The sequence below is a fragment of the Physcomitrium patens genome, chromosome 24 (genome assembly GCF_059467195.1).
Source record: "Physcomitrium patens ecotype Gransden chromosome 24, ASM5946719v1, whole genome shotgun sequence".
Taxonomy (NCBI): Eukaryota; Viridiplantae; Streptophyta; class Bryopsida; order Funariales; family Funariaceae; genus Physcomitrium; species Physcomitrium patens.
In genome coordinates, this window is record NC_143433.1 from 2,390,683 (window position 1) to 2,397,406 (window position 6,724).

At 31.3% G+C, this 6,724-nt stretch overlaps 1 pseudogene; it reads left to right on the top strand.

The window, feature by feature from the left end:
* The first annotated feature begins 919 nt into the window (after nt 1-919).
* On the top strand, nt 920-2,193 carry LOC112277007 (prefoldin subunit 2 pseudogene; annotated as a pseudogene).
* The last annotated feature ends 4,531 nt before the right edge of the window (nt 2,194-6,724 follow it).

Below are 6,724 nucleotides of genomic sequence, written 5' to 3' on the forward strand. Positions count from 1 at the left end.
ACTAAGAATTTTTCTTCTAAAGTTGGATGATCTAAATTACTAATACAATGAATTGATCATTACCTAAAATATTATGAAAACTTTGCTTCAATTCGAAATGAAATTCCTTTTTTTAGTCAAAAAAATTAAATTTGAAAATTTATAGTACTAAAAATTATTTGAATTAGATTAATATTTAAAATTAAATAATTCTTCTAAGATGAATGATGTAGATTGCTAAAGAAGTAGTCAATATTTTTGTTTACATTGCTATAAGAAGTTTTTTAGATTCTATATTCAATGGAACTTGGATTTCAGAAAGTTATCTTTGAGAGGTTTTTTTAAAATAATTTAAATAAATATTTATATTAAATTTTGAGTCTTAAAATTTTAAATCTCTTTGATGAAAATCCCTTTAAATCTCTTTAAAAGTAATAAGATGTTTATGCTATCAATCTCATATAAAGTGGCTTTCATCTAAGATTTAATTTTCTTTTATTAGTATATATTTTAAATTTAAAATTTAAAAAATATATAATTTTAGATTTAATTACTTTTTAATTATTACAAACCTAAATAATTTGAATTTAGTATCAATTTTTATTTTTACTTTTATTGATTTTATTTTTAACATTAAAAATATCTTATTTTTAGCATAAATTTTTTTAATCAAATTTCAATGATCTAAACTACCAAAGCATTAGACTATTCTTTATTAAAGATTTTGAAGATTTCTAAAATTTTTTAGATACAATACTTGACTTGCAATAAATAAAACACTAACAATGCTTTGAAATTTAATATCCCACCTTTTGAACATCGGCATTAATTGAAGAAATTTAGTTTTTTTGTATATAGAAATAATTATTCTAGTACGTTCTTATTTAAAAAATATATCATTTGTTAAAAATATTTACATTTATATTTATATATTCTTCATTTCTTGGTTGTATACAAATATCTGATTATTTCTCCGTTACGAGTGGAAACGATGTCTTGAGCGGTCCTGTTGACAAGTTTTTATGTGATTCAACAAATTTTTTTTGGAACAAACTAGGTTTCAATCGGGTGAATTTTCATGGCTTAGATAGGACTTTTGAGCTTGAGTTTCGTGTTAGGGGTTTGCTGAACGAGGAAGAGGTTTTTTGAAGTAAGATTGAAGGGCGGGATTGTTTGCTGGAGCGGCTTTGCTAAGAGATGGCAGAAAGCGGGGCTAACAAGATGGAGATGGTAAATGAGCAAGCAGTGGCGGGGAAGTGGAATTACATGCGGTCCGAGCTTAATCAGTTGTACAATAAAATCAACGAGCTAGAGCAGGAGCTGAACGAACATCAGCTGGTGATCAGTGCCATCCAACCGCTTGATCCGGGCAGGAAGTGCTTCCGCATGATCGGAGGCGTTTTGGTTGAGCGCACTGTGGGGGGGGGTGTTGCCTGCTGTGAAACGAAACAAGAAAGGTCTGCAGGAAGTGATCAATCGGCTTGTGAAAGCGTTGGAGAAAAAAACAAAGGAGTTCGCTGGGTTCGAGACTAAATACAAGATCAAAGTGCGTAAAGGTGATGATGTCGTGCCGGCGAATTCTGAGAAAGCAAGCGCTTCTCAAGGGGTTCTGGTTTAGAATCATCCTCTCTAGATATGTCTTTTTCTCTGCTTCCTTAATTTATTGTTCTCATTGATATTTTGGTTTTATTGTCACCATCTTATTCTCCTTGTCTAAGAAAATAATTCTCGGGTGCGAGCTGTCAAGGTAAAACGCTAAGTCAAGGGTTGAAATTTCTCATGAAAATGCCCTCCCATTAACCTGGGGGAATTTTCTCGAAGTACAAAATCCTTTATTTTGTTCACACCTATTCGCACTATCACCATTGATTTCAGGAATTTGAGGATTCCAGCAATGTAGATTACATCGGGAGACCATGTACCGCAATTTTACTGATCGCTGTTGGACCAACTTAACAAGTATATGCTGTCATTGCCACGTTGGTGGCTTGGTGTCAAATGGTGAGTTATGCAGTTTGGAGGACGTTTCGTTGTGTGAGTTGAACTTTGTTCAGCAAAGGTCAAGATCTCGTTGAATGTAGCACGACAAGATTCACGTAGGCTACGATAGGCTTTTTCTTTAGGTAGAGATCTTGTTTCACAGTTGTGCACAAGGCTACAGATAGATGTTCAACCAACTGATGTGCGTTGCATTAGTCCCCATTGTTAAGGCTATTCATGTTTATTCAATTATCTCTAACTTTTCAGTGCGGAATCCAACTTTCGTGATGTGGCTTGCAACTGAAAACTTGTATATAACTGGAGAGCATTTTTCTTTTCAACGGAAGGGCGTTTAAAGGAGATTCTTCTTCCTTTTCTGGAAGAAATCATTCGGTCTGAGATTATTCATATGCTTTTGGATGTATTTTTTATGAGCCCGCTCATTTTCTTTGGAGAACAAGCAGGTTTTCTCGTCCAGTTCATCATCGGATGTGATGTACCACATTATTTTCAATCGTCTTGTGCTCTAATCCTGTGGCACGATTTTACTGATGGAATCTAGTTTCTTAAGCAGCAGTATGTATGCTTTAGCAGTCAATTTCATGGGTGATATATGTTTGCAGAAAAAGAGAATTAACAATCAAGGAAATTACTAGATCATGTAAAACTGGTGATTTATTTACAATACTCAAGGTGATGAGTAGGTAAGCGTCAGTTGACACGTGAAGAATAATGCTATCTTATGCGTTCATTTCTCGTTTCGCAACTTGCATGATGTTGTTTTTGTCATGCTTCGGTTTTTGAGTTTATTATCGGCTTGTCTAAATAATCTGAACAGAAATACTGAATACAAGCTTGAAATCGGTGTGCAAAGTTTTCCTCAGACATTGCTTGGGGCAGTTCTATATCTCCACAACGAATCAGAAATCAATCCTCTCTTTCATTGACAATTACCTTCACTCAGATCCTATCACTCTGGAACCTTCAACATTACACTACGGTACTTATTTATCACTCAAGTTTCAACAATTCGAATGACATACTTTACTCGGAAGGAAGGTAGCTGGGATGAGAGGACAAAGAATTCACAAAGAACTCCCATTTACCACAGTTATAAAAAATATATGTAATGCATATATATATATAGGTGAACAACCCACTGAGTTATTTACTTTGTATTACCAGCGAGGCAAGCGTACATAAATTTAAGTTCTTTTAAAATCTGAACAGCCAAATGCTACGATGTGAAGCTCAGAACCACAGTAGGCACATGAAGGAATGTGGTCATCAAACTCATCTGGACTTGCTGACTTCCTTTGAAGTGACCGCCTCTTCAAGTGAGGACAAAGGAAATTCATGCACTTATTGTTTTCACTGCCGGAACTTCTATCATAATGTGCTTGTCACTTGCAATGAACTATGAAGTGGAGTTTGTTTTTTTGTCTTTTGTCTTTTGTTTTTTTATTATAAAAGAAAAAAGAAAACCTCAATATTACTCATTTGTTGTAAGCTTAATCATAATGAAGATAATTGCTTCATATTACATCTATACAAATAGTTTGTCTTGGATAAGGAAAAGGCATTAAAAAGGCTTAGCTAGAGAAGAAATTTAATAGTATGACTTGATTAAGCCAAGTCATTGGATTTCATGTGGCTTTTAGAAGTAGAAGTTCTTTTCTAAAAAATCATATGTTTAGTATATCTAGACAAATGGTGGTTGTAGCTACCACATGTATCCAAACAACAGCTAGGAATATGGTGCCTATGACAAGTGATGTATGTGATCTAAAATAAACTTCTACTAGTTGGAAGTTTATTCTAGTTTATAACAAGTGAATTGATTATGTGGGATTTTAGAAGTTATAGTTATTAATTAAATCCTAGTCAATTAAATTTTTAATTATTTTAAATATCCAAATTATTAAGTAAAATTCTCTATAATTAAGCTATTAATAATAGTAATCTATTTACAATATGCATATCCAAGGAATTCTTTCTCTTAATTATTAATTCTATTTAATTAATTAATTAATTAATTTTTTCTTTTGTTTATCTTAATAATTTATTATTTATATTATTTTTAATTTTTATTTGTTAACTAAAGGTTAATTAAGTATAATTTATTATCTGTAAATAAATTATCATCCATTAATGATTTTTATTCTATCAAATCCCAATTCATCTCATTTGAACCTAATTCAATTCAAATGATTTACATCATTCAATATTTTTTATTTATTTATTTTTATTAAAAATAAATTTCAAAATAAAAAACAAAAGAATCTTGATACTCTTGTCTAATTCCTCTTCATGTTGTACTTAGCCTTGAGGTTTCATCTATTGAATAAGTGGACCTAGAAGGAAGACTTGGAAGGAACTTCCATTCTCTTTGTATCCTATCTTTATTGACTGATTTTGAATTTTTGTTGGTAAAGAATTTGATACCACCTCAGAGTGACATAAGTGATAGTAGCAATTAGTTTACTGAAGTTGTAATTGCAAAATTGATACACTTTTTTATTGTAAGCTCCTTTCAATCCAATCAATACTAAATCTTGTCACCCATGATCTTGTGATTGCCTTCTTTACTAGAAGTGATATCCTACAAAAGTATTGACCTGCCAATTATATATTCAAATGATTGCATTGAAATTTATCAACCACCTTGTGCTATCTTATTTTTTTTTATTGCTCTTATGAAAGCCTAGACTAGTTGCATGTGAAGACCTTCTTGAAATCACAATCCAACAATTTGTATCGTGTTTTGTAAAAAGAAAGAAAAAATAATATTCTTCTTTTTGAATGTAGTAATAAATGACAAAAAAATCAAGAGGGCCTTGGCCAAGGCTCAAGATTATTATGTACAACCACTACTGCTCATTTTTAGATAGTAGCAATTAGAAGACTAAAATTGATGTTAGCAAAAGAAAACAAAAATACTAAAGCAAAGTACAAAAAAATAAGCATTCCTTCTTCATTGCACCTTAGCCAAAAAATAACTCAATTCTTGGTCCATACTACCATAGCTCTAAAATGAAGGCACCACCTTTGATAATTTAATATTCAAATTCAAATATAAAAAAAATAATAATAAAAATGCTTCTACAAAATGAGAGCAATGTAACCACACTTGTAAAAAAAACTTACTATGAGCCCATAACAATTGAAATCCAGCTGAACTACCATAAAAAATCAGAATAGAAGTGGAAGACATAACATAATGCTGAAGCTCTTAAAAAAATGTAATGTTGTTGCTTTAGAAATTTTCTAAGGCTTATAGCCAATTTAGATTGCTGCAATCCAATCTTTGATGCTAGTAAAGATGTAACAAGCTTCTTGTTGGTAGTAATTCAGATTTTACTTTGAAGAAGGTAGATTAGCAACCAATCTGGACATTGCCAACTATAGCCAAAATAGAAGTCCTTGTAGAAGAATAAAACATCAGCTTGCGATACCTTGCCAATCAAATCTATAAGCTATACAACTCAATTCTTGGCCGTCAACACGACTAATATCACAACAAGAAAAAAAACAAGAACTATATCCTACAAATACCACTAGCATCCATACCTTTGATAACTACAATAGAGTGCTTTTGATATGATTGCTACCATCACATAAGTTGAATCAAATAAGAAGTGCCACTAATTTGGCAATCAAAAGCACCTCCACAATATAGAAGAGATTATCACATAGCAATCAAAATCCAAGTGCTAAATTTGAAGTTCCAAATCCAAGTCTAAAAAAAATAAAGGGTGCAACCTAGCACCACAGTCTTCTACCATAGCTACATACACATACAAAAGGAGTGATCGAAAAGAATAAAAGAAGAAAATCTTTAAGCATAATAAGCAAATTTTTATTCTAAATATCTGAGTAATTTAATTCAATAGCTCACAAGATACTAGAACCTTTGTCTAATCGTTAAAGCAATCTTGGAGATTCTAATACTCATGTGCAATTGTCTTTATCATTTGGCCTTGTAGTTGTTAATTTTTTAGTAAAGCCTTTTATTTCAACTTCAATATAAGATGAAGATACTAGTATTACAAATACAATACATACTTTGGCTTACAAAATAGTGAATATAGCTATATTTTTTAGTGTCAACTTATTGGCTTCAAAATTTAAACTAGTAACGATCTTTTATTTGGCTAATAAAATATCAGAAGGCAAAATACCTATGCCAACATTAAAAAGAATTCAAACAATAATAAAGCCTTCAACATAAGAGGATTTAGCTAAGTTACAAGGAAAACTTACAACTGAAGCTATTTCCATATTTGATGAAGATCACTTGAAGGCTACAAAAATAAATCTTTTATGCAAAGTACGATTGGCTATAGAAGTAGTATTTTTATTTGATGTTATACTTAGCCTTGCTCGAGAATATCAAAATTTATACTCAAAAGTTGTTTGAGTAGTTAACGACAATGATATGCTAATTATTAGCCATACTAATAGCAATACCAATTACATTATATTTTTGTACATTAGGTTAGATATTGAGGCTTAGCTGGTTATGATTAATTAGTGGCTTATTTAAGAATTAGGTCTCATTTCTACAAGCCTCAAACCTTATCTTTTTACCATTGTCACTTCAGTAAAAAGCATAGAACAAGCTATTGGTTACATCAGATATTTTTTGCAATTAATATTTTACACTAGATTTGGTTCACTTTATTCACACTTATCTCTAATGTATGCAGTGACTAGTGCCACCAACTATAATATTTTAGTGAATCAATATGCCTTTTATCTATTT